Source organism: Giraffa tippelskirchi, chromosome 10 (assembly GCF_054371585.1).
Source record: "Giraffa tippelskirchi isolate mGirTip1 chromosome 10, T2T-mGirTip1v1.2.pri, whole genome shotgun sequence".
NCBI lineage: Eukaryota > Metazoa > Chordata > Mammalia > Artiodactyla > Giraffidae > Giraffa > Giraffa tippelskirchi.
Genome location: NC_137284.1, coordinates 4,968,703 through 4,993,132, shown reverse-complemented (window position 1 = coordinate 4,993,132; position 24,430 = coordinate 4,968,703). Strand labels below are relative to the sequence as shown.

General features: G+C 40.7%; 1 protein-coding gene and 1 long non-coding RNA gene across 31 annotated transcripts in view; one reads left to right on the top strand and one right to left on the bottom strand.

The window, feature by feature from the left end:
• Positions 1 to 24,430, top strand: part of PPP6R3 (protein phosphatase 6 regulatory subunit 3) — a 119,252-nt gene that overhangs the window by 9,002 nt on the left and 85,820 nt on the right. For 6 of the 30 annotated variants that reach the window (XM_081531822.1, XM_081531820.1, XM_081531815.1 and 3 more), the window contains exon 2: positions 13,792 to 13,888. The exons of 19 other annotated variants lie outside the window; for them this stretch is intronic. The gene's annotated coding sequence lies outside the window, so the exon portion shown is untranslated. Of the gene's footprint in view, positions 1 to 10,920; positions 11,003 to 13,791; positions 13,889 to 24,430 lie in introns of all 30 variants that reach the window. 5 more of the 30 variants (XM_081531821.1, XM_081531816.1, XM_081531814.1 and 2 more) reach the window with 1 other exon arrangement.
• Positions 4,638 to 13,945, bottom strand: LOC145522817 (uncharacterized). The gene is made up of 2 exons (XR_014066181.1): positions 9,729 to 13,945; positions 4,638 to 6,707 (listed from the first exon to the last, which is right to left on the bottom strand). It is a non-coding gene; the product is annotated as an uncharacterized LOC145522817 (long non-coding RNA).

Here is a 24,430-nt window from a genome sequence, read left to right as displayed (position 1 = left end):
ACAGGATTCGCCGACATATGGAATGTGGCTGAGAGAGCAGGGTGAAGGTGCTGCCTACCGACCAGAGGTTTTTGCTTGTGGTTGAGATTGTGGGTGATGCAGGTTGTTGAAGTAAGGTCAAGAGTTGGGGTCCAGACCAGCTGCTCTTGTGAAACTCCAGAGAGCTGACTGGAGCCACGTGGGATGAAGGTGTTTGGAGTGGAGGGGAGAGGTCTGGCTGCAGACAAACGTGAGCGCGTTCAGTGGGACCTGTTCTCTGACACTTAGAAGTTCTTGATGTTGAGTGAGTGCGGGGTGAGGGCCGAGGCAGCAAGGAAAATGGGGCCGTTCAGTTTCCCAGGTGGAGGAGAAGCAGGGGGGCCTTGAATCTTCGAAGTCATGGGAGGTGTCTTCAAGGGGGAGGGGGTGAGAACCCCTGCGCAGTGCCCTCCGGTGACATGAGGGCCTGGACTTGTCCTGCAGCTTCGGTGGCACATGAGTCATCGATGGTCCTGACAGGAGCAGTGCTTGCACGGTGGTGTGAGGAGAGCCTGGAAGGGAGGCTTCCCGAGGGCTTGAGAGCAGAGGGGGCAGAGGAAAGCCCTTTTGTGGGCACTTGCCACAGTGCTAAAGGGAAAGTTGGGACCCTGAGAAGGCTTTGTTGAGATGGCGAAGTTACAGTGTTTTTGTACTGTTAATGGGAAATGATGTCTGTACAGCACGCACACCCCACTGACGTGCATTTGCTGGGAAGGAGACGGAATGGACCCACGGGGAGCGTCCACCGGCTCTCGCTTGGTGAGAGGACGGGGAGCAGACTTGGGGAGCTAGCATGGTGGGAGCAGGACTGTTTTCTTTTTTTTTTTTTTTTAATTAATTTTATTTGTTTTGGCAGTTCTGGGTCTTTGTTGCTGCTCAGACTTTTCTCTAGTTGGGGCGAGGGGGGTCTACTCTTTGTAGTACACAGGCTTCTCGTTGCAGAGCCCAGGCTCTCGGATTTGTGGGCTTAGAAGTCGGGGTTCCCAGGCTCTAGAGCCCAGGCTGAGTAGTTGTGGCGCACAGGCTGAGTTGATCTTCCTGGACCAGGGAGCGAACCTGTGGCGGCAGATAGACCCTTTACTAATGAGCCACCAGGAAAGCCCAGGACGGAAGGAGTGAAAATGAGGGCGAGTATAGGGGTGGGTGGTCTGTGAGGAGAGAGAAGGTGCGGAGTATTCTATGGAAAGAAAGAACGTGAGTGGATCTGCAGCGTGGAATGGGCTCCTCAGGGGAGCCATCCTAGTTTAAAGTGGAAAAAAGCAGTTGTGTTCTTTTTCCTGGGAGTAGAGTAGGCAGTGTTGCAGTTGTGGTTTCTGCACGCAAGAGTGACAAAGCAAGAGAAGGTCGCTACCATGTGTAAAGTAGATAGCTAGTGGGAGCCTGCTGCATGGTGCGGGGGGCTCAGCTCGGTGCTCTGTGATGATCTAGACAAGTGGGATCCGGGGTGGGTGGGTGGGAGGGAGGTCCAAGAGGAATCACCTTGTAGTACAACAAGCAGAAGTTAACACAGCGTTGTAAAGCATCTATGCTCCAGTTTAAAAAAGAAGATAGAGGGGGTGTTTATAATGGTGAGGCCTGGACTTGAAGCTGGGAAGTGAGGCCCTGCAGATAATGAGTTTTGGCTACATTGATGTATTTAGTTGCTATGTTGTATCAGACTCTTTTGCGACCCTATGGGGGACTGTAGACTTCCAGGCTCCTCTGTCCATGGGATTGCCCAGGCAAGAATATTGGAGTAGGTTGCCATTTCCTTCTCCAGGGGATCTTTCCGACCCAGGGATCAAACCTATGTCTCCTGCATTGGCAGGCAGATTCTTGACCACTGAGCCACCTGGGAAACCCACATTGATGTGTGTAATTGTAGTTTATTCCTTTTCACTTCTGTGTTCTTTTTCAGACTGAATATATTTCATTTTATTCTTTGTCCTATCCTTATGGGATAGGATTGTTTCCAGTAAAGAACAATGAGGCTTTGGACAAGTGCAAAAAAACATTTCTGCAAGGTATAAAGCCTGGAGAGAATTAGAATTGCAGGTTAGTGGGACCTGTACAAGTTTTAACTTCAGTTAAAAGTAATTGAACTTTAGTTAGAAGTACCCTCCTGCCAGCACTGTTGTTCTACATCTTTGCCAGCTCTTGGTATTGTCAGACTTTTTTTGTATTTGTCAAATTGGTGGTTATGACCTTACATCTCATCAATTACTAGTTTTATTGAGATGTAATTACATGTTACAGTTTACCCATTTAAAGGGTACACTCTAATAGGTTTTAGTATATTCAGAGAATTGTGTAATGATCACCACAATCTAATGTTTAGAACATTGCATCATCCTAAAAAGAACCCTTGTACTTGTTAGCAGTGACTATTTCCACCTAACCTCTGGGCAGCCACTAACAGACTTTCTTATGGATTTGCCGACTCTGGACATTTCATGTAAATGGAAGCATACAGTATGTGGTCTTTGGTGACTTGCCTCTTTTGCCCAGCATGTTTTCAAGGCTGACCCTTGTAGCGTATTTCAGTGTTAGTGCTTTGTTGCGTTTGATCGCATGGACGTACCACCTGTTATCTATCCATTCATAAGTTGGTGGATGTTTGGGTTGTTTCCACTTTTTGACTGTTACCAACCATACCTCTGTGAGTGTTTGCCTATAAGTCTTTGGAGGACGTAGGTATTTATTTCTCTTGGTGTGTACTTAGGAGTGGAATTGTTGGGTAATGTTCCTGTCTTTCACATTTTTAAGAACTACCAAACTGTTTTCCAAAGTGACTGTACCATATTACATCTCACCAACACCATACCAGGGTTCTAATATCTCCATGTCCTCACTAATATATATTGTTTTCCATTAAAAAAAAAAATTACAGCCATGTTAGTGGGTGTGAAGTGTGGTGTATCATTGTGGTTTTCCTTTTCCTGAATAATATTGTTGAGCATCTTGTCATGTATGTATTGGTTGTTTGTGTATCTTCTTTAGAGGAAAATCTATTCAAGTAGTTCTTTGCTCACTTTTATTCATTTATCACTGCATGGTTTTAATGTTCTTTTTTCAAATTACTAATGAAGTTGAGCATCTTTTTTTGGCTATTTAGATTTCTACTTTTGTGAAATACCTGTTGATGTCTCTCTCTCTCTTTTTTTTCCTGTTTATGTCTTATTTTTTCCTCTTGAGTTTGATTTTTCTTATTTGTAGGAATTCTTATATATTCTGATTCTTATTATCTTTGTGACAAATATCTTTTCCCAATTTGTGACCGTTTTACTGTGTTTATGGGATTTTTAAAAAAGTGTTTATTGAAAGCATGTAATAAAAGGACAAAAATGGATTTTACCATCTTCTGATCTTTTCTTCTGTCTTTCATACTACCCAGGTAGAAGAGGAAATAGATTTTTTGTTTATAGGTAGTTGTCTTTTGAAAAGTTTTATATTCTTTTCTTTCTACAAATTTTGCATACTTTTTGTTAGATTTATTCTTTGGTTACTTTATATTTTTGTTGCTGTTGTAAATTATTTTTTTAAGTTAAAAATTTCTATTGGCAAATGAAAATGCTGATGACTTTGTATGTGGCTGTTATATCTAGTAGCTTCTGTAGCTTAATAATAATTTGCTTGTGGACTCTTGGGGTTTTTATGTAGATGATCATCTGATCTGTGAATAATGACAGTTCATTTCTTCCCAGTCTTTTTATTGTTTAATATATTTTACTCTAATCTTACTGCGTTGCTGCATGGCAACCATCACCAATAGAGAATATAAATGGTAGTGGTGGGCATCCTTATCACAGTCCCAGTTTTAAGGGAAATGCTTTTATCTTTTATTATTACGTGTGTGGATACGTTTTTTTTTTTTCTTTTAACAGGTTGAGGAAGATTTCTTCAACCTTAGTTTATGGAGAATTTAAAAACAACTCACAAGTGGGCACTGAATTTAATTGAATACATTTTAAAAAGTTTCACGTACTTACTTTTGGCTGTAGTGGGTCTTGCTTTTCTAGCTGTGGCGAGTGGGGCTGCGCCCTGGTTGAGGTGCACGCGCGTCTCTTGTTGCAGAGCCGCGGGCTCTAGGGCATGCGGGGCCTTAGTTCCCTGACCAGGGACCAAACTCCTGTCCCCTGCATTGGTGGGCGGATTCTTAACCGCTGGACCGCCAGGGAGGTCCTGGTGGAACGTATTTTCTACATCTATCGAGATGACGATACAACAGTTTCTCCAAGCTTGATCATGATGTATTCTTTTAAAAAAATGTTTTTTGCTTTGTTTTTGTTATATATGTTTTTGTCTGTTTCAGGTTTTTGTTGTTGTTTTTCTATTTGTTTTGGGTTTTTTTTCTGGCCTTTCCACACTTGTGGAATCTTAGTTCCTCAACCGGGGATTGAACCTGGGCCCCAGCAGTGAAGAGTCCTAACCACTGGACTGCCAGGGAATTCCACCACCCCCCTCCCTGTTTTTAAAATTTGCTAATATCTCAGTATTTATGTATCTGTTTATTGGTAAGAATGATTTCTTAGTTTTCCTTTTTTGTTATATCAGCCTTATGAGTTTTGTCATCAAGAGTATTCTAGTCTCATAAAATAAGCTGTGGTGTTTCCTCCTTTTTATTTTCTTAGAGGGTTCATAGGTAAAATTAGGATTATTTGTTCCCTCAGTGTCTGATAAAACTTGCCTGTAAAGCCATAAGGGTGTTTCTGTCTGAGATTTTAAAACTATTGATTTGATTACTTTAATATTTATAGGATTATTAGAGTCTTTTCTTTTTCTTTAGTCACATTTGGTAATTTATGTTTTTCTAAAACTTATTTTGTCTGAATTTTCAGTTACATTGGAAGAAAATTATAACTTCTTTTGAATCTGCCTGACTTGTAGTTAATTGTTAATATTTAATTTCTTAAATAGGATTCTTAGGTCATTAATTTTTAGCATGCATAATACATACTTATATATGTAAATAGAGTAGTAATTACCCTTTAAATAACACTTTTGCGGTGTAGAATTATCTTTCAGTTCTGAATATATTCACACTTTCATTTTGACTTCTCTCTGACTTAGAAGTTTAGAAAGTATATTGAAAAATCTTGATGTATGTATATATATATCTTTTAATTTTTGTTACTGATTGCTAGCATACATTGTGCTCATAAGATGTGGTCCAGTGTGATTCTTATTCTTTGAAATTTGTTGAGACTGTTTTAACGGCGTCTAGTTAGTGGCAAATTTTTATTCTATGTGTGTTTAAAAAGAATGCTTTTCTAATTTTAAGGTCAGGTTTTCCCATGTCTGTTAGATGAAGCACATTAATTGAAGTCACATTTAAACTAATGTCCTTAACTAATATTGTCTGCTTGTTCCCTCAGTTACAGAGAGGGGTATTGGTAAAATTTCATTATGATGGAAGATTTGCTGAATTCTTGTAGTTCTCAATTTTTGCTTTATCTTTATAAGTTTAGAATTGTTTCCAGTGACTTGCAGTTTGTCATTCTGTAGTAAATTTTTGTTTCTAGGAATATTTTTTCCACTAAGATACATTTTGTCGAATATTGGCATAGCTGTACCAAGTGACTTAATTAATGTTTGCTTGATAAGTATTTTTTTGCTTCTTAAGTGTCATCTTTGGTGTGCCTTTTGGAAGCAGCAAATAGCTGGATTGCATTTTCATTATTTGACTTTTCGTATTTCAACTAATTGACATTAATTGTGATTGAAATATTTGGTTTATTTCTACTATCGTATTTTTGTTTCTAATTGGGCTTTTTTCCTTTTTTTTTCTTTTCTTGCCTGTGTATTGTGGGATTTTTTTCCCTTAATTCCTGTCTACTCTTTTTGCCTGTACTCAGTCAGAGATTAGATACTTCTGGTGATCTTAGACATTTCATATTTAACCTAAGGCCTAAAGTTAATTGATATCTTGATCCTTATAAGAAACTTCTAATGCTTTTAGTCTCAGTGTCCTTCCCAAATTATGTGCATCTACTGCCTAATTTTCATTTTGCTGCTCTTAAAATCCTACAAATTGGGCATTACAAAAAAATACTGTCATTCTTGAAAGGGATTTTGCCTAATATCTAGTTCTAGGTTGATGATTATTTTCGTTGTTTTCCCTGAGCACTTAGAAAGTATTTCCAATCTTTTTCCACTTGCTATTGAGCTTAATTAGAAATGACTTGTCAGTTGTTCCTTATCCAGGAGTCTGAGGTATTCTGTACCTAAAGTGCTCTTCACGTTGACCAGTCCAGCATGTACCTTTAGTCTTTTTTTAGGTTGCTAGTGTTGGTTTTTTCCAGTGGTCATGTATGGATGTGAGAGTTGGACGGTGAAGAAAGCTGAGCGCCGCAGAATTGATGCTTTTGAACTGTGGTGTTGGAGAAGACTCTTGAGAGTTTCTTGGACTGCAAGGAGATCCAATCAATCCATCCTAAAAGAGATCAATCCTGGGTGTTCATTGGAAGGTCTGATGTTGAAGCTGAAACTCCAATACTTTTGGCCACCTGATGTGAAGAGCTGACTCATCTGAAAAGATCCTGATGCTGGGAAAGACAGAAGGCAGGAGGAGAAGGGGACGACAGAGGATGAGATGGCTGGATGGCATCACCGACTCGATGAACATGGGTTTGGATAGAGTCCGGGAGTTGGTGATGGACAGAGAGGCCTGGCATGCTGCAATTCATGGGGTTGCAGAGAGTCGGACACGACTGAGCGACTGAACTGAACTGAGTGTTGGTTTGCTGTTTTGGTGTCTTGCTGCTTTTGAATAATCAAGTACCAGACACTGTTTTAGATATGTCTCAATCAGTATTCAAAAAAACTTTAAAAATTACAAGTAAAAGAGGATATTCATTTTATTAAGAGATGGCAGATGTGATTTTTTTCTCCATCCTTTAAATGGAACGTCAGTAAAGAATTTTGTAAGGATTTTCTGCTCTTTCATGTTAGTTGGCTCATTTTTGGGTTTCCTAGATGGCGATAGCGGTAAAGAATCCGCCTGCCAGTGCAGGTAGATGTATTAGACAAAGGTTCGATCCCTGGGTAGGGAAGATCCCCTAGAGGAGGAAAGGGCAACCCACTCTAGTATTCTTGCCTGGAGAATTCCACAGACAGAGGAGTCTGGCGGGCTACAGCCTGTGGGGTCGCAAAGAGTCAGGCACGACTGAAGCAGTTCATTTTTATATCCAGAAATGGAAAAGATTTCCAGAATAAGTTACCTTTTTGAAACAAGATCGTTTTGATTGCTAGAAAACATTTATGTGAACCTTAAATGCGACTCTAGCCAAGTATAGAACACCAAAAACAATCTGGAAAAGGGATGTGGACCAAAATAGATGACGGGCCGGATCTGTCTTCAGGAAATGAAAAGGGTTGGAGTTCAGCATTTAGAGAGCTTGGCCTTTCCTGGGGGAGAGGAGGGATGGTTTCATGCTTGTTGGTATTTCTTTATACAAAGTCTCTTCTTACTCCATCTAATAAATGAAAAGAGAAATGGAAGGACGTACTAGTGTAGGCTGTGCGAGAGTGGAACTTACTTTGTGACACTGGTTAGCCAACCTTGTAAACTGAGGAAGGATTAGGGGGTTTGGTGGCAGCGCTGCTGATCACAGGAGTGAAGAGTTAATTGCTACTTTTAGTCCTATCTTAGTAATTTTCAATGATGTCAAGGAGTTTGAAATGCATAGGCATTATAACTATTGTTTTCATCAACTTTCAAAAAATAAAGTTTGATAATCTTCTAGGGCAATGAGGAAAGAATGAGAAGGGATTTGTAGGGGCACAGGGTAGAGAGAGCGCGCTGGTTTAGCACAATTGTGAGAATTAAGGATAAACATTACCAGGCATTTTTGTGTTTATTCCCTGAAAAAAGAAGAGTCCATTCCTGCCATTTACCATATTGCCAGGCCTAAAAGTTTTTCCGCTTTTGGTGTCAGTTACTGTTGAATTGCCTCTTGATTAGTGTAAACCTTCAGCAGCCTGCCTTTGCTCATGTACCCACCTTACCCTTGTTCATTGTTGTTCAGTCACTAAACCGTGTCCAACTATTTGCAACCCCGTAGGCTGCAGCCCGCCTGGCTTCCCTGTCCTTCGTTATTTCCCAGAGTTTGGTCACACTCGTGTCCGTTGAGTTGGTGATGCCACCCAACCATCTTGTCCTGTCACCCCTTCTCCTCCCGGCCTCAGTCTTTCTCAGCATCAGGGTCTTTTTCAATGAGTCGGTTCTTTTGCATCAGGTGGCCAAAGTATTGGAGCTTCAGCATCAGTCCTTCAGTGAATAGTCAGTGTTGATTTCCTTTAGGATTGACTGGTTTAGTATCCCTGCCGTCCAAAGGACTCTCAAGAGTCTTCTGTGCCACAATTCAAAAGCATCAATTCTTAAGCACTCAACCTTCTTTATGGTCCAACTCTCACATCCGTACATGACTGTTGGAAAAACCATAGCTTTGACTAGATGGACCTTTGTCGGCGAAGTAATGTCTCTGCTTTTTAAATACACTGTCTGGGTTTGTCAGAGCTTTCCTTCTGAGGAGCAGGTGTCTTTTAATTTCGTGGCCGTAGTCACCATCCGCAGTGATTCTGGAGCCAAGAAAATAAAGTCTGTCACGGTTTCCACTTTTGCCCCATCTGTTTGCTGTGAAATGATGGGGCCAGATGCCATGATCTTAGTTTTTCTGAATGTTGAGTTTTAGGCTGGTTTTTCCACTCTGCTTTTTCACCTTCATCAGGAGGCTTTTTAGTTCCTCTTCACTTTCTGCCATAGGGGTGGTGCTTCATCCAGCCTGGCATTTCGCATGATGTACTCTGCATATGAGTTAAATAAGCAGGGTGACAATATACAGACAATATACTCCTTTCCCAATTTCAAACCAGTGCATTGTTCCATGTCCGATTCTAACTGTTGTTTCTTGACCTGCATACACGTTTCTCAGAATACAGGTGAGGTGGTGTGGTATTCCTCTCTCTTTAAGAATTTTCCACGGTTTGTTGTGACACAGTTTGTTGTGATCCACACAGTCAAAGGCTTTAGTGTAGTCAGTGAAGCCGATGTAGGTGATTTTCTGGAATTCTCTTGCTTTTTTTGTGATCCAGTGGCTGTTGGCAGTTAGATCTCTGCCTTTTCTAAACCCAGCTTGAACATCTGGAAGTTCTTGGTTCATGTACTGTTGAAGCCTAGCTTGAAGGATTTGGGGCATTACTTTGCTAGCATGTGAAATGAGCACAATTATATGGTAGTTTGAACATTCTTTGGCATTGCCCTTCTTTGGGATTGGAATGAAAACTGACCTCTTCCAGTCCTTTGGCCACTGCTGAGTATTCCAAATTTGCTGACAATATTGAGTCAGCACTTGAACAGCATCATCTTTACTCTGGGTAGATGTAATTGTGTCTCTTCCTATTTTGTTTGCTCAGTGCCTGTTATTATAGTTAACACTTCTGCTCAACTCACTGCTTTCATATTTTAACACTTCTCACCTCAAGATGGAGAAGGCAGTGGCACCCCACTCCAGTACTCTTGCCTGGAAAATCCCATGGACGGAGGGGCCTGGTGGGCTGCAGTCCATGGGGTCGCGAAGAGTCGGACACGACTGAGCGACTTCACTTTCACTTTTCACTTTCATGTATTGGAGAAGGAAATGGCAACCCACTCCAGTGTTCTTGCCTGGAGAATCCCGGGGACGGCGGAGCCTGGTGGGCTGCCATCTATGGGGTCGCACAGAGTTGGACACGACTGAAGCGACTTAGCAGCAGCAGCAGCAGCACCTCAAGATGAGTGTAGGCTGTTGTCTTTTGTATGAGGAAGGAGCCCCTGGGAGGGTGGGAGGGCGGTGAGCCAGAGTGATTTCCAGAGTCATTAAATTGATGAGAACTGAATTGGAATCTTGGTTTGACCCCTGAACTAGCTGTTTGATTTTGGGCAAATTATTTCGCTTTCCAAGCTCCAGCTTCTTCTATGTAAAATGGAAATAATATTAAAGTTCTCTTTTCCCCATTGAAGGTTAACTTTGGGTCATTTGAATTTGTAGGGATTTTTTTTTTTTCCTTGTGAGTTTATTAATGTAGAAATTATAAACTTTCATAGAACAAGTGATATGGAGAAGCTGACTTTGTTAATGATTAATACTTTATTTTATGAAATCTTTTACTGGCTTTGGTTTTGAAATCTTGATTGGTAGGATGTTGTGAAATTTTCTTTTTTACTCTTTTGCCATTTTTCTGTTTAGAGGTCTTAGTTTAAAAATATTGGTTAATGTGTGATTATATTTGCTTTGAAAAAAAATAAAAAGAGGTAAGACTAAAATCTCTTCTGCTCACCTTCCCTCAATTCTCTTCTGTCTTCTGCTGTTAATCGTTTTTTTGTCTGTTTTCTTGATTTTCTTCTGTTTGTGTATTTATTTATGTGTTTATAGAATGGGAAGCCCAGTGTTAGGCATACACACTTTTTTTTTTATCATTCATCTCTTTTCGTTGACTCCCATGCAGTACACAGAGATCTGCCTTCTTTTTAATTACTTATATGAAGGTGTTTTTTATAGCCATTTCCCAGATCAGGGGGCTTTAGATTTTTTTTCTATCACAAACAATTTGACTTGCTTTTAGTTTCTTACAGTAAAGCACTTCGAACTTAGAAGTTTTTCGAAGTTTACTATTTGGTACAGAAATAAGTAAAATACTGAATTATAAGCTGGATTCTTTGCTTTTTATCTTTATATATAAAGTACAGCTGTTAAACAGTGGATGGAAACCTTGTTTTAGAATGCTTTTTTCTTTCCTTTTCAAATGATGTGTGACATATATGACGTTTTTAAGCTCTACTGTAAATGAAAAATTATTTAGCAGATCTTTTTTGCTATAAAAATATGTAACAAATTTACATTTTAACCATGTTTAAAAATTAATAAACTTTATTCCATGGAGCAGTTTTAGGTCTGCAGCAGAATTGAGCCAGCAGTGCAGAGCCAGAAGCCCCTGTGCTCCTCGTCTCCCCGCGCCCTCCAGCCTGGTGAGCGTGCACTGACACATCACTGCCACTCGGAGTCCACGGCTACCTTAGATTCAGCCTCAGCGTTTTACATGCTTTGAGTTTAGACATACGTGTGATGACGTATATCCACCATCGTAGTAGTCTGCAGAACACTTTTACTGCCCTAAAAATCCTCTGTGCTTTGCCTGTTCTTCCCTGCCTTAGACTTAACCCTTGACAACCACTAATCTTTTTAATGTGTCTCTAGTTTTGCCTTTTCTAGAACGAAATATAGTGGAGATCATACAGTATTGTAGCCTTTTTAGACTGGCTTCTTTCACTTAGTGATACACATTTTAAGGTTCCTCCATGTCTTTTCACTCCTTAGCTCATTTCTTTTTAGTGCTGAACAATATCCACTGGTTGTACCACAGTCTATCCATTCTACCTGCAGGACATCTTGGTTGCCTTCAGGTTTGGGCAGTTAAGAAAAAGCTGATGCAAACAGCCGTATGCAGGGTTTTGTGTAAACATAAGTTTTCAGTTCAATTGAGTAAATAGCATTGAGCATGATTGGTCTCATAGAATGAATTAAGAAGTATTTCTTCTGTTTCTATCTTATGAAAGAGACTGGAGAGAATTGGTACTATTGTTTTTCTTTAACTGGTAGAAATCACCAGTAAACCCGTTTGGACATGATGCTTTCTGCTTTAGAAGGTTATGCATAAGTGATTCGATTTCTTTAATAGATATAGCCTATTCGAATTGTCTATTCTTATGTGAGTTGTGACAGATTGTATCTGTCAAGGAGTTGGTCCATTTCATCCAGGTTATCAAATCCATGGCTATAAAGTTGTTCATAATACTCTTTTATTATCCTTCTGTTGCATAAGAGATCTGTAGTGATTCCCTTCTTTCATTTCTAATGTTAGTAACTCAGGTCTTTTTTCCTTAGTCTGGCAAAAGTCTTACTGATTTTATTGATTTTTTGTGGGGGGTGGGGACACTCAGCTTCGGGGTTTGTTGATTTCCTCTACTGATTTCTTGTTTTAAAATTCTTTTCTGCTCTCATTTTTATTATTTCAGTTTCTGCTTAGTTTGGAACTAATTTGCTCTTCTAAGGTGAAAGCTTAGATTATTGATTTTAGAGCTTTCTTTTTTGGTATGTGCGTTCAGTTCTATAAATTATAATCTAAGCAATGTTTTTCTGCATCCCCATAATTTTAATAAGTTATATTTTCATTTTGTTCAGATATTTTTAAAGTTTCTCTTGAGAATGTTTTCTTTAATCCATGCGTTTTTTAGAAGTGTGATTTGTAATCTTCAAGTACTTTGGTTTTTGCCAGCTGTATTTCTGTGACTGACTTGGTTTGATTGCATTGTGGTCTAAAGGCAGACGTGGTATGATTTTTGTTCTTCATTTGTTAATGTATGTTTCATAGAAGACGGTCTGTCCTGGTGCATATTCCATGTGTATTTAAGAAGGTATGATTTACTGTCGTTGGATGCAGTAGTCCGTACATGTCAACTATATACAGTTGATTTTGATTGATGGTGCTGTTGAGTTCTCTTATGTCTTTACTGATTTTTCTATCTGATGAATATACCCATTTCTGATAGAGGAGTAGTAAAGTCGCTAACTGTAAAAGTGAATTCATCTATTTCTCCTTGCAGTTTTATCTGTTTTTAACTTGTATTTTGATTGTTAGGTGTTGTTAGGTGCATAACATTAAGAATTGTTATGTCTTCTTAGAGTATTGGCCCCCTTTTCATTTTGGTAATGACTTTTTTGCCCTGAAGTCTTCTCTGTCTGAAATTACTATAGCTACTCCCACTTTGTTTAATTAGTGTTAGTATGATACAGCTCCATTCCTTTACTGTTAGAGTGTTGGGTTTCTGTATTAAAGTGGATTTCTTGTAGACAATATATGGTATACCTGGGGGTAGGTTTTTATTTTTCTGTATTTATCTTGCTAGTGTTCCCTGAGATTCCTGATCTGTGGTTTGGTGTCTGATACTAATTTGGGGAGATTCTTGGTCGTTATTGCTTCAAATATTGTTTCTATTCCTTTTCCCTTCTCCTTCCAGTATCCCATTACATGTGTGTTACACCTTTTATACTTTCCCACGATTCTTGGATGTTCTGCATCCCCCATCCCCATTTTTGTTTTTGTCTTTTCTCTTTGCTTTTCCATTTTGGAAATTTCTGGTGTCACATCTTCAAGCTCAGAGTTTCTTTCCTCAACTATGTCCAGTCTGCTAACGAGTCTATCAAAGACATTGTCCATTTCTGTTAATGTTTGGTCTGAAGCGTTTCTTTTTGATCCTTTCTTCGAATTTTTGTTTTGATTATTTTTTCTGTTACTGCATGTTGTCTACCTTTTCTATTAAAGTTCTTAGCTTTTCTGTTCTGATAATTCCCAGCATGTCTGGCATACATGACTTTTTTTTTTTTTGCTTTTGTTTTTTGGTTCGGGGGCACAGCACATGGCATGTGGGATTCTAGTTCCCTGACCAGGGATCGGACCTGCACCCTTGCAGTGGAGCCGTGGAGTCCTAACTAGTGGACCCCCAGGAAAGCGTCCCTATAAGTGACTGGTTCTGATGCTTGTTCAGTCTTTTTGAGCTACTTTTTGCCTTAGTATGCTTTGCAGTCTTTCTGAAAGGCAGACATGATACACTGGTAAAAGGGAATGTGAAGAACAGACCTTTGGAAATGTAGTGTAATTGTCTTGGGGAGGGGAAATGTTCTGTAGTCCTGTGCGGCCTCAGTCTGTTGGTGAGCTGTGAACTTCACCGGTGCTTCTCTGCTTTTTTCCTTTTCTCAGGTGGTACAGGATGGCTAGAGTGGTCTGGAGTTGTGTACTTCTCTTTCCTCATGCGGAAGGTTAGAGGGGCTGGAGTTGGATATTTCCCTTCCTCCAGGTAGGTTAGGTTCCGGTAAAACCCCAGCGGGTTAGGCTCTGGTAAAATAGTTGTTTTGTCTTTTTTTTGAAGGTGAGCTTTGTTACGGATAGAGTGTCCGATGTTTAAAAAAAAAAAAAAGTTCCTTTCCCCCTCCCAGAAACAGGAGGGGAGGGAAAAAGCCTGCCCACACACCCACTGAAGGACATTTTGGTTGCTTCCAAGTATGGAAGAAGCTGCTGTAAACATCTGTGTGCAGGTTTTTGTTGTTCATGCTTTCAGCTCCTCTGTATAAATGCCAAGGAGCATGATTGCTGGATTATATGGTAAGAATGTGTTCAGTTTTGTGTGAAACTGCTAAACTGCCTTCCCAGCGCCTGCACCATTTTGCACTTACGTCAGCAATGACTGAGAGTTTCGGTGGCTCCACACCCTCCCCAGCATTTGAGGGGGTCAGCCTTGTGGACTTGGGCCATCCTAATAGGTGTGTACTGGTATCACATTGTTTTCATAATTTGCATGTTTTTGGTGACATAATGATGTGGATCACATGATTTTTAATGACTGTATTTCATTGGATAGATAAAAGAATCTTGGGTAGATAAAATCTTCGTTACTCGGGTTCCGTGTATTGTTGATGACCTAGACTGTCCTGTGGTGGTCCCCACAGTGTCCTGTGACCTCTGTATTTGGACGTTTCTCTCTTTTTTCCCCCCGTTATTAACTCTTTGGACATTGTTATATATAAGACTTGTAACTCAGGATGAACACCTTAGGGTGAACTCATTAAAGCAGAATAATTGGGTCAAGGAATGTGTAGATTTTAAAACCCTTTGATATCTATGGCCAGAAAAGTTACCCTAGTTTATATTTTTACCAGCAGTTCCATCCAATTTTATATTAATGTATGTTTAAAGTCTTTTTTATTGGGAAAATTTTAACATCCACAAACATAGAATAGTGTAATGAACCCTCAGGTAATTAGTTCCAGCCCCATAAACCCAAGGTCAGTGGTGCCCTGCTTACTCCTTCGGTCCCCACATCTCTCCTGAACTCTTACTGGTTTAAATCTCTATTGAAGTGTAGTAGAAATACAGAAGAGTGTACATCACAAATGGATTTTCACACCCTGAAACCCACCTGGGTAACTGGGTCCCAGGCATCTTCTTTGTCCACTTTCAGTCATACCGTCTGCTGAGGACAGCCAGGATCCTGGTGCTTAGCTGCGTTAATTAGTTCTGCCCAGTCTTGCTCCTTCTGTAAATCTATGATATGTTCACATGTGTCTGAGCTTTTCTCTTGACATTGTGTGTGGGGTTGTTGGGGATATACCTGGAGGTGGAATCGCTCGGTCGTAGAGCTGTGCATATGTTCCACTTTGGAAGCTGTGGCTACATCTGCTTAAAGCGGCAGTACCAGGTTACACTTCCCCCGGAGGTGTGCGAGGGTCCACTTACTCCATCCCCTCTTGAATGGCTCCTGTCTTTCATCCTTTTCATTTCACCTACACTCCTAGCTGTGTGGTGATGCCTTATAATAGCTGTAACTTGGGCTAGTGAAGTTGAGTACGTTTTCATGCTTTTTTTTGGTCAGTTACTTTATTTTTTAAAATTTTATTCAAGTATAGTTGATTTATGTGTTAATTTCTGCTATACTGCAAAGTGATTCTTTTATACACATACACACACATCCTTTTTAATTTCATTTATTTACTTATTTTTGACTGCACCATGAAGCATGTGGGATCATAGCTCCACAAACAAGAATTGAACCCCTGCACTCTGCAGTGGAAGTGTGGAGTCTTAACCACTGAACTGCCAGGGAAATCAAAATATATTCATTCTTTTCCACCATGGTTTATCACAGAATATTGAATATGTTTCCCTGTGCTCTACAGTAGGACTTTGTTGTTTATCTGTCTTACGTATAATAGTTTGTATTGGCTGATCCCAAACTCAGTCCTTCCCCTCCCCTCCATAGTTATCCTTTTTTAATGAATGTGCTGTGCTTAGTTGCTCAGTCGTGTCTGACTCTTTGCCACCCCATGGACTGTAGCATGCCAGGCTCCTCTGTCCATGGGGATTCTGTAGGCAAGAATACTGGCATGGGTTGCCATGCCCTCCTCCAGGGGATTTTCCCAACCCAGGGATCGAACCCAGGTCTCTCGCATTGCAGGTGGATTCTTTACTGTTTGAGCCATCAGCTAAGCCCAAGAATACTGGAGTGGGTAGCCTATCCCTTTTCCAGGGGAACTTCCCCACCCAGAAATTGAACTGGGGTCTCCTGCATTGCAGGCAGATTCTTTACCAGCTGAGCTACCTGAGAAGCCCTTTTTTTTTTTCTTTCAATGAAGAGTGATGTTTACGTCTCCTCTCCTTTTTCTGTTGCATTATCTGTTTTATCTTGTTAGCTCTCTGTTGATTCATAACAGTTACCCCTAAACCTAGTGGCTTTTGACAACAGTAAACATTTATTATCTCATAGTTTTTGTGATTTAGGAACTTGGAAGTGGCTTGGCTGAGCTGTTTGGCTTGGATGTCATCAGCCTTCCAAGTCTTGACCAGAGTTGGAGGATCCTTCCCAAGGTGGCTCATTTTCATGCCCAGCAAGTTAGTCCTGGCTGTGGTGGGGAGGCCACAGTTCTTTTTCATGCAGGCCTTTGTCCTGATGCCTCCGTGGCCTGTCCTCAGGACATGGTGACTGACTTCCTCCTGAAAGAGAGAGATCTGAGAGAAATAGCACCAAGTGGAAGCTATGATTTTTATGACACGACCTTAGAAGTCTTGTGGCATTTAATTTTGCCATATTCTGTTTGTTAGAAGAGAGTCACTTGTCCCACCTTGGACAGTGAAGTTCCGTTTTCTGAAAAGTGTCAAAGAGTTTGTGGACAAATTTTCACACACAACACTTGGTAGGATTTCCTTTATTCTGGATATGAATCTTTCAGGGGATATAAATATGGTGAATATCTCTGCCGACTCTCTGGGTTGTCATTGTGTCTTTTGAGGCAGAGGAGTTAATATTGATGTAATTCAGTTAGTTAATTTTCCCTTTATGGTTAGCCTAAAACTCCCACAAAGTAGTTGTTTGATACTATTCAATGCCTAGTCAGAGTTGAAATTTTCACCTGTCTCAAATACGGTAATTTTTATATGTATAGTTTTCTAATATTTTCAAATTGAGATCCAAATAAAGTCTAGCAATTAAAACAATTCCCCCTGTACCTCTTGCCACTTGTTTGTGGAAGACCTGGATTTTTTGTCTTGTGGTGTCCCTGCAGAGTTCTCTGTCTTGTAAGCAGGTAGTTGTGAGTTTCTGTGTTTGGGTGGTAAACTGGACTGCAGTTTCATTGGCATTTCTTCTTTTGGTTGTGATTGATCTCTGGAGGTTTAGTGTGGACCCAAATTGAAATTTTTTTTTTTTTCCAAATTGAAATTTTTGAAGGGCTTCCAACCTGAATCACATAGAAATTCATTCAGATTATAGTCCTATACCATGTCTTGAAATGTGCTCTGTGTGTGTGTGAGGCCGTCAAGAGTGCATCTTCTCTGTAGGAGACCTCATGCTGACTGGAGGAAGCCTTACCCTCTGAGGGTACCACCCTCTCTGGTAGTTCAGATGTCACGGGACATAACATAAGGTGGTCTGACACATCTTTGGCGGGGGTGGGGTGAGGGTCCAAATCCTCATCCCCAGGGGTTTTGTTTTCTTTGTTTTTTTCACTTGTTATTGGCATACAGTACTGTGTCAATTTCAGGTGTACAACATAGTGATTGGACATTTAAATACAGTAAGTCCCCTACATACAAACCTTCGTACTGGGAACTTTCAAAGATTTGAATGTTTGTTTGCATGTCCAGTCACGTGTCTGGTGTGCCTGGTCCTGTGTGTGTATCCTCTACACGTGGCGGTGCTTCTGTGTGCTTTACAGTACCGTGTAGAGTATGGCAGTACAGCATTTCAAGCCCAGGATATCCGGAAGCAGGCGTAAAAGCAGCAATGATGTAGCTGGTACTGCGAAGAAGAGATTTATGACACAGGAAATGGCAAGGAGATTTTCTTTGTTTGAGGAGGTGCTGTGAGCTTTTGAGTCATAGGCCCTGAACATAGAATGGTGCCCCAAAGTTGCAGCAGCCGATCAGAATGCAGTCCAGTGCTACCGTGTCACCTGTGACGAGAAAAGGGACTGCTACCCAGACGTCACTGAGTAGTTATTTCAGGAGGGTAGATAGAACTGCATTCAGTAAGGGACCAGAACCTGTGCCGTCAAATACCATCTGCGTCAGGCAGGAGTGACCCTACAGCTTATCCTCCATCTCCAGATGCGGACGACCCTGCAGCTCGGCCATCTCCCACCTCCTCTCCCTCCCCAGGCAAACTCTTTAAAAAAGATTCTCCCCAAGTCTTGTTTGAGTTGCTGCAGCGATAGTGTGGCTAGAACAAGTGGAAACTGACACCCTCACGACTGTTGTCAGCCCGGGAGAGTGTACCGAGGTAGCGTCCAGTCTGAGCCCGGTGGGCACCTCTGCCTTAGAGGAGACTGAGAGGTGGTCAGTGAGAAAGCAAGGAGGATGTGACCTCGAAGAAGCCGAGGAAGGAGACTGTGTCAGTAAGGAGGGTCTAGCAGTGAAGTGCCCTGACTGCTTTGAGAGCGAAGTTGAGACGAGGACAGAAGGGTTTCACTTAGAGTTAGCCCATCTGGAGGTCACTGGTGACTCCAAGAGGCAGTGTTAGTTGAGTGGTACAGATAGACACCAGATTGGACTGAGTTGAAGAGGGAATGCTCTGTGACAAAGGGCTCCTTTTCTTTTACTTTTAAAGAACCACTACAAATCATTGAGAAGACAAGCCTAGTAGAAAAACAAACAAAGGATATAAACAGACAGTTGGAGAAAAGTGAAGTATAAATGGCTCTTAGACAGAAACAGTGCTCCCAAGAGAAGACGATGTTGCTGGGCGCGGGTGGGAGGACCCAGGCCCACGACCCGGCGGGGCTGTTGGGAGTAGCCCTGACCTCCGGGGAGAGCCCTTCGGCTTTGTGTGCCTAATCGGAAATGGGCCTTGTTTAATCCAGCAGCTCCATTCTTGGAAGTTCTTGCAGTTTTTGATAATAGTAAAAATTGAAAACTAAATGGTCATCAGTGGTGCCCTGGTTAAATCACCTGTAATGTAAAGGAAAGTCAGTATCAGATAAAACATTTGGTTTTGGTTTTTTCTACCATGCTGTAAATGAGGTACTTTGAGAGTGAGCCCGTCCCTCACACCATTTTATAAGATTGAGAAAAATACCAGTGGGTCTGTTCTAGGCACAGAAGATATTTGAAAAGACACCTTTGGAGAGCAGTGTTAAGCCTGTCGTTCTCTCTTGATCTGCATTTTAACACACTTCACATAAATTATTAGTCACTGTTCCCTTCTCCAGTTTCCTGTTAGAATTTTTTGTCCTGGTTTTTATATGTTCTGAGTTATAGACCACAGGAAAGATGGATATAACGTGTCTTAAAGGTTCATGGGTGAATTCACTCCCGTTTTCCTTATTTCATATAAAAATAGCCACAACTCCTTTGATGAGAGGATCGTTTTACTTGGTTTGGCTCATTGACAGAGGAAGCAGACGTCTGATGCTGTCTGAGAAGCCTGCGTGCAGCCTGCCTGATGGAGGAGGAAGCTGCCTGGGTGCCCTTTGTGTGAGGAGAGCAACAGTGCAGCCTCTCGGTGCTGTGTGTTCTCGCACCCCCCGCATTAAGCTGGTTTTACTGGTCTCCCTGCTTTGGAGAAAGCAGCACGTCCCATATGGACTTGAAGCAAAAATGAAAAACTGGGCACCCCTCAATAGACGAAGCTGGTCTCCCAGCAGAGGACACTGACACCGTATAGCTTTAAATTCTCTGTCATTGGGACTCTGTACTTTAAGATGTTGTTTAAATTTAATTTCTTTTGAGTGTGAGACTGTGGTTATTCATTGATTCCTTTTTATTCATTTCTTGGGAGTATCCTGGTTTCACTTATGTTTCTTCGTAGAGTCACAGAAAAGTAGTAGTTTAGGATTTGAAGCATCTTAAACGATCGTTTAGTCTAATCCTCTCATCTTGCAGTTACAAAAACAAGCTTGAAAAGGTAAGGTTACTTGTCCAAAGGTAGACTGAACTGAATCAGTGTTCTCATGGTCTTCCCCATTAAGTTTGGGGAAGTGAGGGGTAGTATGATACCCTTGCATGATCAGAGTGAGGTAACCTGCCAGAAGTTTGAGGGGGAAGTATGGCTTTAATTACTTCGCAACAGTTCTAACGAAGGCATTAGAACTCGTTTACCTGCTGCCCTAATTTATTTTTAGTCACAGAGACAATGGGAACCCTGTTTACATATTTTGGTTGAGAAAATTGAAGCCTATAGATGTGAGCTTAACCCAAGATTGTAGACTATAAATGTTTTATTCTGTGCTTTATATTTAAGGTGAGTTGGAACAGTGTTGTCCAGTAAAATAGTATTCTTTTATCTATGCTTGGTGAGGCTATTTAAATTAAAATTGAGAGTTCATTTCCTTAGTCTTAACTAGCTGTATTGCTGGTACTCATGACTGTGTGTGGCAAGTGGCTTACTGTATTGGACAGTGTAGGTACAGAGTATTTACCTTAAAAAAATTATTATTATTATTTTTTTACAACTTCAGAAATGTTGGTGATGGACGCCAAGAGTTATGAGTATGATTAGAATTGCCAGTTAGGAATCAGATCTGTGTTTAAAAGTAGGAGGAGCTTGTGGCGGTGCTTGTGGTCGTGACTTGGGCCTTTTCTCCATTCCTGTTTCATCTACTCTTCAGGACAGGAACCAAGAAGCCTACTTGAAGGGCTTTTCCTTTTTCATCTCTTAGACATCTTGGTTTGCTGGTTGAAAATCCCATTCCTGGGTTGAGTTTTCAGTGAATACATTCATTCACCGTCATGTTGCTTAGCATGTTTTCTAGTCTCAGTACTTTGGTTTCACATATTAATCACTTGGTTACCAAGATGTCCCTACAACAGGTTGATATCTTTCTTGTTCTTGTACTGTGGATTATGGGAGTTTCAGCTTTTACATCAAATTAAGCTTGATGTGTAACTGTGGGTGAGCCAGCTAAGTATAGCTTTGGCAGTTGGAACCCTGTAGTCTTTTGTACCATTGCTCTACCTCTCTGCACACTGACATTGTAACAGGCGGAGTTGGTTTTCTGGGTTTACTTTGGATGCTAATTTACTAATTTATGATTTGGCTCCATTTTAACAGCAACTTGGGCTGAAACTCCAATACTTTGGCCACCTGATGCAAAGAGCTGACTCATTTGAAAAGACCTTGATGCTGGGAAAGATTGAGGGCAGGAGGAGAAGGGGACGACAGAGGATGAGATGGTTGGATGGCATCACCGACTCAATGGACATGGGTTTGGGTAGACTCCGGGAGTTGGTGATGGACAGGGAGGCCTGGCGTGCCGCGATTCATGGGGTCGCAGAGAGACAGACACGACTGAGCGACTGAACTGAACTGGGTTGGATTGGCTTTATGCACGATGGCAGTGATTTGAGTGTCCAGTAGGGTGCATAGCCAGACGATGATGTAATCCGATTAGGGGCCAAAGTTTTTACTTAAAGTACTTTACGCACATGATTTTGCTTTTGAAAGGTGGTAGTATGGATTTACCTTGGGTGTTTTATACTTTAAAAAGTAGTCTTTTTGTAGTCTTGGTACAGATATTTTTGATTACTGCTTTCAAAGCCTGTATTTTTGCCACAGCTTGTATTAAATTGGTATTTCTGAAATTAGCTGATAGTTACATATGTGTGTGTACATATATGTATAATACATATACACAATTATTGTATATATATAAAGATGCCTCTGAAGTTATCAAATGATGTTACTTATTTAGGTTGTTTCTCTCAATTACGAATGTTTGTGTGCTCATTTTTGATCATTTTTGTGGTCAGAATATGAGGGGGGAGTTTAATTTATTTTCTGTGTGCTAGGCATTGAGGATAAAATGTTGAACAAAACTTTATAGAGATGGATTGTCTTCCCATCTCACTATGTTGCATCTTTTTAGACTTGGGTCTTTGTGAGCACGCTTGCAGGAAAAGGATCATTAAAATCCACGTGGAAACAATTGAGTTGGCCTATCTCAGGACTCGGTAGTAACAGTAGCTACTTGCATCTCTGTGTCCAGGCTGTAGGCTGTTGGACCTGTTTGTAACTGAGAGGTTGTTTTTAGTTGTGTATATGTGATACAAGGAGAAAATCTTTTCTTGCCTGTTATGTAATAGCTGTAGTTTCCTCTTGTGAATTTGCATCTGTGAAGAATATCAGGGAATTTTATATTAAAAATTCATATAAGAGCATAGAGAGAGGTTATTATTCCTTTTTTCCCCAAAGTGATAAAAAAAAATTTCAGTGTTCTTTTGGAGTAAGTCCTTTCTTATTATTCTCAACTACAAAATAGGAATAATTCCTAAGAGGATTGAGAAGCACGTGTATAATGCTGGCACAAAGGATTTGTAAGGGTAGACGTTCACTCTTGCTATTCTTGAGTTCTGTGACTAAGCAAGTACATATTTAGTTACTCTTGAGTTGAGAATCTGTTCCTTTGCTGTTTTAGGCTAAACCCAGCCCTCATTCTTGACTGATATTCTTATAATTATGTTCTTACATTCTCTTCATTAGCCTTGATCAGACTGATTAGTATTGGAAAGAGGAGACCCTTTTTGATAGGGTTGTGTTGTATGGCTGTTGAGGAAAATGTGTCTCCTTTAATGAATGATTGGCAAGAGTAAATATGAAAGTAAAAGTATATTTTTTTAAAAAATCTTGTTTTCTCTTTTTTGAGGGGGCACCTCTGGATCCGTTTCCTCTGAGAAAATAATCTAACGCTATCAATTGTTATAGTTTGAATGTTTGTGTCCCCACTCCAAGATTCATATGTTGAAACCTGATCCTCAGTGTGATGGTTTGGGGGAGCGAGACCTTTGAGGGGTGATGAGGTCATGAGAGTGGAGCCTTAATGAGTGGGCTTGGTAATCCCAGAGGGTTCACTCACCCGTTCCTGCTGGGTGAGGACCCAGCAAAGGCCACTGTCTGTGAACCAGGAAAGGGGGTCCTCACCAGACAATGAATTTCCCAGTCTCAAGAAGTGTGAGAAGTCGATCTCTGTTGTTTGTAAGTTATGAATGTATGGTATTCTGTTATAACTCAGGAGGATTAAGACATCAAATGATTCTTTAGTAGCAAATCTGCATTTTCCCTCCTTTAGCTTCTGTGACATTGTGCAGTTGGTCCCACTGTTCTGTAGCCATGTCCTTTTCTCATTTCTGTCCTTGCCAGGAGTGGGAACTCTTTTGTCTTCGTTAATCAAACAATGCTGTTCTCATTTCACCTTCACCATCGGCATCATCTTGGTACCCACAGGCTTATTAAAGCAGAATTTTTTTCCCCCATTTTACTTCTCTCTCCATATATTATTTCACCAAGTCTTGCTTCATTCTTTCTGTAATTTAATTTGCTGCTGTCCAAGGCTGCTGGTACCATATTTAAAATTTTGATTATTTTTATATTAGATTTATAAATTTACTGAAACAGGAAGGAAGTTTAGAGTTAATTTAGCCAAGCTGCTTTATTTTGTAAATGAAGAAATGGGTCCTCAGGTCAAGTGACTTGTCTTAGGTCACACAAGAAGAGAGGAGCTGATGTGACACTTCTCTGGTCTCAACATTTAATGCTCTCTCCGAGTCTAATATTCTTCTTAAAATGTATTTGAAAAAAAATTCTTGTGGGATCAATTTTGCATGCCTCCAGTTAAGGGTGAACCAGTTTTAGGAGGTTGGATAGATGACAGCATTTCTTAGCCACCACTCCCTTTTTTCCCTCTTCCCTGAAGGTAACTATATTACTTAGAACTCTTTTAGCCCATTTTAAAAAATACATATTTACCTCCATATGTCAGGAGAGCATTTTGGAAGAGTTCATACTTGTATGCATGCGTGCTGATTTTTTTTTTTTTAGTTTTAAGCATGTCTATTGATTTCCTACTGTGAAAAGATAGGGCAGGTAAGGATTAGCTGCCCCCCACCTCCCACACTGCACCTTCTTCCCTGTCTCTCCAGTATAGTTCTGTTGCGATTTTGGTGAAATCAGTATTTATCCATTATTACTTGGGATGCTGTTTATAGTGTCAAGTGGTAAATTACAAATAGTTTTTGTAAACAGCTTCTGGTTTTCCTAGGAAATGTTGCCTTTTTTTTTCCCCTTTAATGTATCAGTCACTAGTTCAGCCTCAAACTTTCAACCAGTTAACATATTCAGGTATTCCATCAGCTTAATCTGTTGAAGAGATGTCACCTGCTCCAGCCTGGGCTGCTTGCTCTCCCTGCTGGGGCCCTGGGAGCTCTCGCCTCTCTTTGTGGTTTCTCGTTTCTCCGTCGCTGTCCTTCCTGCTGTCCTCCCTTCTGTTTCAGTGGAGCACAGTCGTGAGCAGTCTCCTGTGAGAATGGACTCTGGGAGGTAAATCTTCCGAGACTTTCTGTGTATTCTTTATTGATA